The sequence below is a fragment of the Meles meles genome, chromosome 3 (assembly GCF_922984935.1).
Source record: "Meles meles chromosome 3, mMelMel3.1 paternal haplotype, whole genome shotgun sequence".
NCBI classification, from domain to species: Eukaryota; Metazoa; Chordata; class Mammalia; order Carnivora; family Mustelidae; genus Meles; species Meles meles.
The window spans coordinates 116,061,822-116,074,663 of record NC_060068.1 but is presented as its reverse complement, the minus strand read 5'-3'; the positions used below and the strand labels follow the sequence as shown (position 1 = coordinate 116,074,663).

Sequence of the window (12,842 nt, the reverse complement as noted above, 5' to 3'; positions counted from 1 at the left end):
CACAGACCTGTACCCCTGGGGCTAATAATACATTATATGTATTAAAAAAGAAAAAAAAAGGTGTGCAGAGTAGATAAGTCAACCTGTGCAAAGCACCTAGAACTGCGCTTGTCACATGCAAACTCAGTAAATTTGAGCTCTTAATGATTGAAGGTAGAATGTGACTCTTCAGAAGTGGGAAAGAGTAAACTTTTCAAAATATAAATGGCTCTCACAATCCTGTAAATAATGGGTTTAGACGATCTAGCTACATTGGTATATGCCATTAAAGATATTGAAGATATTTGAGATTCTTTATAAATATGGAATGAATAGAATTTTTAAATTTTATATAGTTTTAAGAAGTAGGTAAAACATACCTATCATAAAACAATTGGTCGTTTGAAAGTATTTTTCAAGAATTATAAATAGATATTGAATGAGAGTGTTCAGTCTTAGGAATGTGAAATCCAGTGATATTCAGAAATAGGCAGGGAAATAGCTTCCTGCTGCCCCATAGTGGCTGTTAATGTCAGTGCAGTGTCCTCCCAGCAGGTAGCCAGTGAGACTCCAAGAGAGTTACCCCTATGAGAGTGCTACAGAGGTAAACACAACTTGCTCTGGTCTCATCTGTATTGTTGACTGGGGAAAATAGATGATAGGAAAAGAAACAGGTTCCCATCCATAGAAGAAAAGAAACTAAAGTGTCAGAAAGAGCCATTCTGGGAAATGTGTTGCCTTAGAAGATGCCGTTAATCCAAATGGCATGAACAAAATGACCCTAAATTGCTTGTGAGTCTGTATGCATGGTTGTGCATATTTGCTCTTGCAAATCTGTTCATTTGTTCTATCTATGTATCTATCTCTATTTACCTATCTATCTGTTTTGTCTTAAAGTAGTATTACATGTGTGGCAGTACCCAGAGTAGGTATTTGAAAAGCTGTTAATTTGTCAACACTCCAAGCTATGATATTTGAAAAAAATTTACCCTGGGCTGAGATTATAGGGCAAATGTATGCCACTAAATATCATGGCTACATTAACCTCTTCTCTGCCTTCCTGAACAATTCAGCTCTGCCTCCAAACTTGCATTTCCTACTCAGTAAGCAAAAGTTATATGATTAACTAGACTATCCATTCTTAGAAGGCAATTTGTGTTCAACTTCTGTTCTAGAGAGCATCCCTTATCCATGCTAAGCAGCTTATAAAAGCATTCACCCTTCATTGCAGGTCTCCCTCTGATGGGAGTCCTGGTAGCTAGATTTTTACTCATCTCATTGAAGTTTTTTTAAGGTTTTATTTATTTATTTGACAGTGAGAAAGAGAGAACATGCATAAGTAGGCAGAGTGATAGGCAGAGGGAGAGGGAGAATCAGATTCCCTGCTAAGCAGAGAGCCTGATGCAGGGCCATATGCCAGGACCCTGGGATCATGACCTGTGTTGGAAGACAAACACTTAACTAGCTGAGCCACCCAGGTGCCCCTCATTGAAATTTCAATAAGGTATTGGCAACTAGATATTAGTTTCTCAAATATTGCCTGGTTCTCTTCTTTCCAGGCTTTTAAACTTGAACTTCACCATCTTCACTCTTCCTGCGTCCAAGATATTATCAGATTTGGCCCATTTTGACCCTGCAGTATCATTGCCTCCCGATGCCAGGCTTTTCTCTCCATTCTCTTGATGCTGTCAAACTCAAGCACTAATTACATAGAACTTCTGCCACAGACTTAAAACTCACCCCCTTGTCCTTAAAAAGCAGTTTGTATATGCTTTGGGGTCAGAGCAATCTTAGTTTGAATTCCAAATTCCCTGCTGCCTTTGCTGTGCAATCTTTGGCAATTGATCCTAATATTCTTCATGTTAAAATGACAAAATAATAATTCTTCGAGGAGTTTTCTTAATAGAATCCAACATACTGTTAGGCCCAGTGTTGATACTTACTGAATTGCCAGTTTCCATTTTCCCCCCTCTTCTTTGTGGAAGATTTAAGAGTGGGGCAGTGAAAGCTATTGCCTCAGTTACAGGTAGCAAAGGAATGGATTTTAAATTACAGGGAATTTAAAGAAACAGTGTAAGTGACAAAAAGATAATTTGCTTGTTATGACATCATGCACTTACAACTCTAAACAAAACGTCAGTGATAATACATTTCTCCTCTAAAAAATCCTCTGTCGGTGTAAGTGCTAAAGAATGACTGCTGTTGTTATTGAATTTCAGCAGTAACTGCAAATTATAGTAGCTTCGAAGTAACCCATCTGGATTATTAAAAAAAAAAAAAAAAGACAACATTGCACACAGACATTAACCCAGAGAACTTTCCCTTACACAGTTTGCCCCCGACACATACAGACCAAGCTACGTGCCTCTGTACCTGGACTATATCCATAGCAAGGAAGTGTTGGAAGTGTTCAAGCGTGCGTCAGGGTCTCTTGACCCTGTGATATTATATATTCTTGCATTTAAATAGTAGATCTGAAACAAACAATGATAGTTTAGGGTCTATGAAGATTAAAAAGCAGAATTTGAATTAGCTCCTTTCTGTCAGTCTAGGTGAACATCTGGAGTTTTTGTGTTTCAATTTTTAGAAATTCTGTGAAATAAGATTTTTATAAATCTCTGACAAAATTTTCCTTATGTTTAAGACTGTAACTGCATCAAAAACTAATGGTGTGGGGCGCTTGGGTGGCTCAGTGGGTTAAAGCCTCTGCCCTTGGCTCAGGCCATGGGGATCAAGCCCTGCATCAGCTCTCTGCTCAGTAGCGAGTCTGCTTCTTCCTCCTCTCTCTCTCTCCGCCTGCCTCTCTGCCTACTTGTGATCTCTATCAAATTAAAAAAAGAAAACTCTTTTAAAAAAAAACCAAACTAATGCTTTACAGTATGGTGACTAACATAACATTAAAAAAAACAAAGACTGTAACCATCCACAGAATATCAGTATCTTCATGTGAAAAAAAAATTTCAAACTTAAAATTAATAAAACTTATTCCTCAATCCAGTGAAGAGAGATGAAAAAAATCTAGCCATACTCATCACTGGCCAGGAATATGCAAAAATCTCAATTTTGACAAAGTTGCAAAATTGAGCCTCTTAACAAAAACTTTAATGTTAATAATCATTTCCCTTTTTCCAAAGTATATCTAAAGATGCTAAAAAGCTTATCCATATACATGTAGGTGCATGTATGTGTGTGTATACTCTATAATACTGATTTTGTTTTTAATTTCTTTAGTGGCAAAATTATATCACAAAACTATAGGAAAATATCTTAATTGCTGCTTTTCTTTCTGGTCTATGACATTATTTATTTCATTTCATGGTTGTTACTAAAAATAATTTTGTCATAAACAGAATGTGGTATTAAAAAGTGGTTCACTTTGCATACCAGTTGTGACATTGACCCATCTTAACCCCAGGTCTTCTCCCTTCAATTCTTTTTTTACATTGATGCAGTTATATTTCTTAAAGTACAGATCTGATCATGACATTGCCATGTCAAGTGTTTTCTGGGGCTTAGTCTTTTGTGTAGAATGAATCATATTAAGTCCGTTAGTATGTGACATTCATGGCTTGCTACCTCTTGTAGAACATTATCTCCCCATCTTCTTTTCCTGTATCCCTACTCCAGCTACTTGCGAATCCTCATGTAGGCCCTCTCAAATCCTGTCTCTTCTCCTGTGCTTATTGTCACTCCAGCTGGAAAACCCCTACTCCTCCTCTCTCCACAGTTTCTAATCCAACCTGGGGCTAAAATCAACTATATCCTTTTAGAACACTTTTCCTGATGATCTCTAGGGGGACAAAAAAATCATGCTTTTTTAGTGAAATCTTATAGCTCTTTGGGTAATGAGGATTTTCTTCTTCTAAATTCTTATATCTCAGTTTTGTGCAGTGGCAGTATCATAGCCAATGAGGTTTATCCGAGGCGTGATTATTGCTAATTAAATTCTTATATCTCTCATGGTATATGTACATTTCTATTTTTTTATAATAATCTGTTTAGGTTTCCTTTTTCACTCTCTTGAAGTAAATTCCACTAGAAGGCAAACCTTATATCTTTTTTTTTTTTAGATTTTATTTATTTATTTGACAGAGAGAGATCACAAGTAGACAGAGAGGCAGGCAGAGAGAGAGAGAGGGAAGCAGGCTCGCTGCTGAGCAGAGAGACCGATGCGGGACTCGATCCCAAGACCCTGAGATCATGACCTGAGCCAAAGGCAGCAGCTTAACCCACTGAGCCACCCAGGTGCCCAAACCTTATATCTCATTTATCTAATTCAGAAAACCATCAAGGCTGCTTGGGTAAGTGTGCTGCCTCCTCTGCTTCCAGTTTCCCCTTTCTGTACACCCTGAGATCTTCCAGCCTGGGATCTGAGAAATCCCTGAGATTGAACATGCAATGGTGTGTTTACATGTGGAGCTGTTATATTAAATGAGCTGAATTCAAAGGGACTTAACAAGCCACGATCCTTTCAAGCACATCCAGTGGACTAGATTTTCTTGTTCTTGGATAAAATGTTGGCAACTTTTGTAGATTTTCGGGTCCTTTCCAGTTACAGCTACACTGTTATTGCAGAAATTGAAAATTCCTGACAGTATTAAATTTTACCTGAGCCCTTTAGTACTGGAAAACAGCGATGGTTAGGAAATCCCCCCTGTTCCCCACCCCACCTCTTTTGTGTTCTGGGAAATAGCTTACTGCAAATTACCATCCTTCTCCATATGACTTCGAGAAGACAAATGGATCCCTCCTTGTTTACCTATGTCAAGGCCAGACACTGACCCTGCTAATCTCATTCTTTCTTTGCCTCATAAATGATTAGCTGAACCTCTTGTCTCCATCGATCAGTAGGAACAAATCTTTTGCTAATCAAACTTTGGTTAAGTTTCTCTCCTTCCTTTAGGCCCCTGAATTTCAACTCATCCTCAGTTTGAGCCACATACAACCTCTCCTGAGAGTAGGCTGGCTTCAAAGTAAAACATTCTCTGATCTGTTCTCTAATCATACTACCCTTTCATCCCACTGCCCAACACCTGTTTTTTTCTAGCCTTGTTTACTGCTCCCTAAACCAAAAAAAACTCTTTGCCTAAACCTGGAGATGCATGCAGATATTATGGTCATAGTGTTCTCCCCTATTGCAATAATTCTCCCCCCCCCCCCCCCACAGTAGTCCTTTGGAGTAAGTCTTTTCTTACAAAATCCAGGTTTGTTTTTTATTTGACATTCCAGTCTAGTGTAACACTCGAGATGGCAAACTCTTCTCTAATTTAAAGCATCCTCTGTCCCAGTTTGTTACTGCTTTGATCTGGAAGGCCCCTTGGCTTCTTTTCTCCTTACTTTTTCAACTCTTCACCATTTACTAGCTATAAAGTTCTGGCCCCTTCATGGCTGGCCAACAGAATAGATTTTGTTAAAGGGACTTCAACTGATATCTTTGGGATTTGGTATTGGTGGGTGATCTCTGGACCACATGGTACACTTTTGTGGGTTCCTTCAAAAGTTTTTCCACTGGGAATATCCAATGCTGTCTTTCCTCCTCCTGCTGGCTATTTCAGCCTCCTGGCCCCAGAAGTCTATCTTTCTGCTGGTCCACTTTACTCACCAACTTCCTGCTCCCCAAATAGTACTTTTGAATGAAGTCCCTTTAGAAAGAACCCCAGGCCAGTTCCTACCTGTGGTGATACTTTTTTGGAGAAATGCTACTCACTGTAAATGCACCATGTCATTTTCTCTCTGCTTCATTCCCTCCGTGTTTTCATATTCTCAGTCATGAGATAAAGCTTAGCTTGTTGTGTCTCCCAAGTACTCTGTGTGGACCCCTTATATTCCTCTCCCTTGGCTCCACCCCTTCCTCTTCTTTCCCCCTCCCTACCTGGAGCAATGAGGAAAATAGCTTAGCCCCACACAATCTTTCCTTGTGATAACATCCTCCTTCCTCAAACCTGTACAACCTCAAGCTGCACGATGAGCGAAGAACTTCAAAACCAGTTTTTGCAAATCCTGCATAGGTGGTATGGATCCTTAATTTGGAATATGGGGGTTTATGACACTTATTTTTGGGTCTTCGCCAAAGCTATGCAGAAAGCACCTTCTTACATGCATTTATTTTTTAAAGATTTTGTTTATTTATTTAAGAGACAGTGGAAGAGAGAGTGTGCATGTGCATGTGCACGAACCAGCGGGGAGGGGTAGAGGGACAAGCAGACTGCCCGCAGAGCAAGGAGCCTGATGCAGGACTCAATCCCAGGACCCTGAGCTCATGACCTGAGCCAAAGGCAGCCGCTTAACCAACTGAGCCAGCCAGGTGTCCCAAATCTATTTTAAGTGTATTTTTTTCTGGAGAAATTTGGTCAGAGTGGTCATCAAATTCTCTAAATGGTTTCCATCCTGAAGAACAGTAAGGCTGATCAGTCATACCTGATAGCCTGCCACACATGGTCACATCTGTGTTCACTCAGCTTTGGCAGCTCTTATCTTTTCTCAATTTAATACACTTGTGTCTATCATTCAAGATTTTGTAATGATGCTCTCTCTTCTAAAGCCACTTCTTTCACTCCTCCCTCAGACAAAGCAAATTCCTGCCTTCCATGTACTTTACCACCAGCTTTAGCCATACTTCTCTGTATAACACATCACTTTTAAATGAATTTTTAAATTTTAATTGTAGTAGAGTTTGCATACAGTGTTACATTAGCTTTAATGAGTTTTTAATTCAACAAATACTGAGTACTGCAGATGTGCCAGGACCATTGTCAGGCTGTGAGGACTCAGCAGGAAGCAAGGCAGGTTCAGTCGTTGACCTCATGGAGCATTGTTTCTCTTTCTACTTTAGGAGTTCAGGGAGGAAAGGTTTATGTGTATTGGTCTTTAATCCTCAGTAGGTGTTTTATGAGAAGTAGTACAATTGTTAAATAAATGAATGAATGAACAGACACACAAAACCTTAAAAGTGTTGACCTTTGTGACTCTAGATATGACGTACTTGTTAAAACTGATCAGGTTAGAAAAAAACCTGATCAGGTGATATAAAATCAACATGCAGAGATTTGTTGTATTTCTTTACACAAATAGTGAAGCTGCAGAAAAAGAAATTGAGAAAACAATCCCATTTATAATAGTACCAAAATAAGAAGATATCTAGGAATAAACTTAACTAAAGAGGTAAAAGACGTGTGCTCTGAAAACGATAAAATATCAGTGAAAGAAATTGAAGATGAGGGTAATAGGGAGGGCACATATTGCATGGAACACTGGGTGTGGTGCAAAAACAATGAATACTGTTACGCTGAAAAGAAATTAAAAAAAAAAAAGAAATTGAAGATGACACAAATAAATGGAAAGACATTCCATGCTCATGGAAGAACAAATATTGATGCAATACCTATTAAAATACCAACAACATTTTTCCCAGAACTGTAACAAACAACCCAAAAACTGTGTAGAACCACAAACAACTCCATCTGGCCAAAGAAGTCTGCAAAAAGAAAAGCAAAGCTGGAGATTTCACAATTTCAGACTTCAAGTTATATTATAAAGCTCTAGTAATCAAAACAGTATGGTACTGTCACAAAAACATACACGTAGGTCAAGAACAGAGTAGGAAGGCCAGAAATAAATGCACAATTATAAGGTCAATTAATCGTCGACAGAGGAGAAAAGAATATATGGTGGAAAAAGTCTCTTCAACAAAAGGTATTAGGAAAACTGGTCAACTCCATGCAAAAGAATCAAACTGAACCACTTAACACAATACATAAAAATAAACTCAAAATGGATTAAAGACCTACATGTGAGACCTGAAACCATAAAAAATCCTAGAATAGTGCATGGGCAGCAATTTCCCTGACATCAGTCATAGCAACTTTTTTTTTTTGGTATTTTTAGATATTTCTCCTATGGCAAGGGAAATAAAAGCAAAAATACATGATTGGGACTACATCAAAATAAAAAGCTTCTGCATAGCTACAGAAACAACCAACAAAATTTAAAGACAGCCTAATGAATGGGAGAAGATATTTGCAAAGGACATATCTGGTAAAGAGTTAGTATCCAAAATGCTAGAGAAGTTATACAACTTAACATCCAAAGAACAAATAATCTAATTAAAATGTGAAAAAGACATGAACAAACATTTCTCCAAAGAAGACATACAGATGGCCAACAGACACATGAAAAGATGCTCAACAACACTCATAATCAGGGAAATGCAAATCAAAACTATAATGAGGCATCACTGTACACCTGTTAGAATGGCTAAAATCAAAACCACAAGAGACAACAAGTGTTGATGAGGATGTGGATAAAAAGGAACCCTCATGCACTGTTGATGGGAATACAAATTGGTGCAGCTACTGTTGAAAACAGTACGGAGGTTCCTCAAAAAGTTAAAAATAGATCTACCCTATGATCTAGTAATGGTGCTACTGGGTATTTATCCCCCTGACATGAAAACACTAATTCAAAGGAATACATGCACCCCTATGTTTATAGCAGCGTTATTTATAATAGTCAAATTATGGAAACAATCCACATGCTCATCATTAGATAAATGGATAAAGAAGATGTGGTATATATATGCAAGGAATATTAGCCGTAAAGAAGAATGAAATCTTGCCATTTGCAACAACATGGATGGATCTAGAGGGTATAATGCTAAGCAGAATCACTCAGAGAAAGACAAATGCCGTGTGATTGCACCACTATGTGAGATTTAATAAGACAAATGAGCAAGAGGAGGGAAGAGAGAGATGCAAACCAAGAAACACATTTTTAACTCTACAGAAAAAAGCAATAGTTACCAGAGCAGAGGTGGGTGCATGGGGGATGGGTGAAATAGGTGATGGGATCAAGGACGACACTTGTCTTGATGAACACTGAGTGATGTATAGAATTGTTGAATCATCATATTGTACAGCTGAAAATAACACTGTATGTTAACTATACTGAAGTTAAAATCAGGTGATCAAGTGAGAAAACAACTGACTCGGAACAGAATAGGCTCATGAGATTGGAAAGGGGCTTATGAAACTAACTTTACTTTGAGGACTCAGGATCTACTGGGCTGGTAGCTTTTGTGGTTTTACGGTGGCTGCTGGCTCCTGGAGGTGTTCCAGAAGTACAACAAGGTCTGCTCATAGATTTTTGTCACACTCTAACATCACAAACTACAGGACATTGTTTGTTTTAAAGATGTACGTATGTATGTATGTATGCATTTAGAGCAGGGGCAGGGGCAGAAGGAGAGGGAGAAAGAATCCTTAAGCACACTCCCTTATGAGTGTGGAGCCTGATGTGTGGCTTGATTCCAGGACCCTGAAATCAGGATCTGACCTGAAGTCAAGACTTGGCCATCTAAGTGACTGAGCTACCCAGGTGCCCCTAAAGCTACAGGGCATTGTTAATAAATTATAAAATTGCATTCACTCAACAAACACTGTCTCCAACATGGGAAATGAGCACTTGGCAATGGTGATGATTAAAGAATAATTAATCAAATTCTCTATCTTGGAGGAGTTTACAACTTGAGGAAAAGGAAAGCAGAAAATGAACTGTATGATATATAGCAAAATATATGTCATAAGGAACATGTAAGTAATGGTATAGGAGGTTCCTGAGGTAGAAAATAATCACTTGGATTATGATTTTGGAGAAAAGAAAATCTTCACAAAGATGATGCCATTGGACCTGATACTTGAAAACTGTATGAATTGTGAAAATCAGACTTTTTCAGACAGAGAAGAGCAGGAACAAAAGCAGAAAAATGGGAAAGTACAGTGTGTATTAATTGACCTGTGAAGATTTTACATGGGTCCTTTTCTCCACATGAAGCATTTCCCATGTAGAACTTGTCATTGGTTCCTAAATACTCAATTTTAGTCTCTGAATAACAAAGTGATGTCTTTAGAGCTTGTGATGCCCCTGGTGACCCTATAGAGCCGTCAATCTGGGATGCATGTAAAGGCTTAGGAAGCTGGGGCTTGTCCCTGTCTTTGGTGTCTGCTCTTAAATAGATAAGCTATCGAGCTGATCTCCTGCTACCTGATGTAGTTTCAGCCTGCTACTTCTCCGCCATCTTGACTCCTCCCCTCTGCTCTTAAATAGAAAAGAAAGTATGTGGACAAATTTCTCATTTAAAACCAACTAACTATTTGCAACACTTTCCCTGTTGTAGCTAAAGTCTTATCTTTTAAAATTGCTATTGCCTTTATGTATAGAGGCACTAAAACTAGGTCAGTATGTTCTTGGGATCATATCTAAACTCTGGGACCACCATCTGCCCTGCCTGGAAAGGGTCACAGCTTTATCAGTCACATACTTGACTCAGATTCAAAATACTTTTCCTCTTAGCGTAGCTCTTTTCTCCCACATTTATCTGCATTCTTTGCGTTGATTTCTTCGTGTTTTTGTCAACCACCTCTCCCTTGGTTTTGGTTGTTTTTTTGTTTTGTGGGGGTTTTTTGTTTTGTTTTGTTTTTGTTTGCTTGTTTGTTTTTTGCATACTTCAACTTTGCTGGCTGCCTGCTTAAAGTCAGGAAAATAGATATTGCCTGGTTTATTTCTCTTAGTCTTTAAATCTGCATGGATTGCTACTCGACTGATAAAGCTAATTTGCTTTACTCATTAACCCCAGTGTCGTGTGGTGGTCATTGGGCTAATTTACACTGATTATTTCATTAATCCTCATCATCATCCTACATAGATAAATCTAGTCTGTAGACAAGGAAACTGAGGCTCTAAGAGATTAAGTAAATCCCTTTGCAAGGGTCCTGGCAGGACATTCATGACTTCTCTGCCTGCCTTTTTTTTCCCCCCCTGCCTGCCTTTGAAGCCTCTTCCATCTTGAGTTTTGAGATGTACAGTTTAAGTTGAGTGTGTTAAAACACTTTGCCTTAAATAAGAAAAAAAAAGGTAAATAATTATATAAACTTTAATAACTATTTGTATGCTATAGTTATTTTGTTTAGTCTACTATTACAGATCATCTCCTCTTTTCATACATTTCTTCAGTCACTATGCTCAAGTGATAGAATTATAATACAGCTCAGAAATCGCTGGACTCTTAGACTGAGCTTAGAGGCTGTCCTTCCACTGTGCATCAGAAAACCAAGGACAGGGAAGACAGAGTCATTGCCTGAGGTTACATAGGTGATGGCAGAATGTCACTAGAAGAAGAGTTTCTAACCTCTCCTGCAGGACTCCCTGCTACTGAATAACATGAGGAAATTCCTATTTTAACAATCTTAAGTCTTCCCATTCACAAACACAGGATGTCTTTCATCTATTTATATGTTCTTTAATTTATTTTACCAATGTATTGCAGTTTTCAGTGTACAAGTCTTTCATCTCTTTGTTAAAGTTTATTCCTGAATATTTTATTTCATATTTCTGTGTGCCCTTATTTATTTTAAATTCTTAAGTATTTTATTCTTTTTGATGCTATTGTAAATGGGCTTTTTAAAAAATTTGCCTTTACAGATAGGTCATTGTTAGTGTATAGAAATGCAACTGATTTTTGTGGATTTTGCATCCTGCTACTTTACTGAATTTATTTATTAGTTCTCTTAGCTTTTTTTTTTTTTTTTGCAGACTTTAGGATTTGTTATGTATAAACTCATGTCATCTGGGAACAAGTAATGTTAATTCTCCCTTTCTGATTTAGATTTGGTTTCTTTTCTTGCTTAATTGCTCTGTCTACACCTTTCAATACTATGTTGAATATACATGGCTGGAATGGGCATTCTTGTCTTGTTCCTGATTTCAGAGGAAGAGCTTTCAACATTTCACTGTGGAGTATGATGTTGGCTATGGGCTTTCATATATGGCTTTTATTATGTTGACATATTTTGCTTTTATACCATTTGTTGACTTTTTATCATGAAATTAAGTTAAATTTTGTCAAATGCTTTATTTACATCTATTGAGATATGATCATGTGATTTTAGTTCTTCATTCTGTTAATATGGTGTATCACGTTTATTGGTTTGTGTATATTGAACCATCATTGCATCGCAGAGATAAATCCTACTTGATCATTGTATAGGATCCTTTTAATGTGTTATTGACTTCAGTTTGCTAGTACTATATTGATGAGATTTGGACCTTCTTTTTCATTTGTTCATGTATGTGGCATTGTCATTCTCTTCTCACATTTCCTTCTTGGTAACCATAACTATTCAAGTGTTTCTTTAAATATCAGTCTCAGTATATTTCAAGTTTATTTTTGTTAACATCTATAAAGTGTATCTAAGTTGGCCTCTATTTATTCTTTGATATGATAGTAGTAGTGGCCATTTTGGAATTATCCCAACACTTGATTTTTTTACCTATCCTTTTGAGTTCCTCTATAATACTTCCTAGGTATTTAATATTAGCTGTCATATTGTCATTGTTATGTAATTTATCAACATCTAAAATAAGCATTTCCATAAAATAGGCATTGTTGGTATATTTCATCTTTTGTAAATATTAGCAACATAGGTGCTGTGGCTAAAAAAGGAGTTACGGGTTCAGTATCTGCCTCTGTCATTAATTTGCAAGATAACTTTAAGCAAATTATTTAATCTATCTCTTTTTCATTTTCATTAACATGAAATATGATCATAATGACCCCACTTTGTATATTTGTGAGGATTAAACAACATAACACATTAAAGCCATTTTTAAAAGCTGAATTCTCAACTTAATAATCTATCTGAGAACATCGATTTTGACCATATCCAAAGAAGAAACTGGCATTCTTCCTTTCTATGTATAGATATTTATATCTCCACCACAATAGTAAGAACTATATTTAGAATTCTTCATAATCCTATCATAATTTTATCGATTTTTTTTATTTTTACATAATAGTAATTACAGGCTGG

At 37.3% G+C, this 12,842-nt stretch overlaps 1 pseudogene; it reads left to right on the top strand.

Annotated features, from left to right (window-relative positions):
- Positions 1-3,858: 3,858 nt before the first annotated feature.
- LOC123939441 lies at positions 3,859-3,972 on the top strand (annotated as a pseudogene).
- Positions 3,973-12,842: the final 8,870 nt, after the last annotated feature.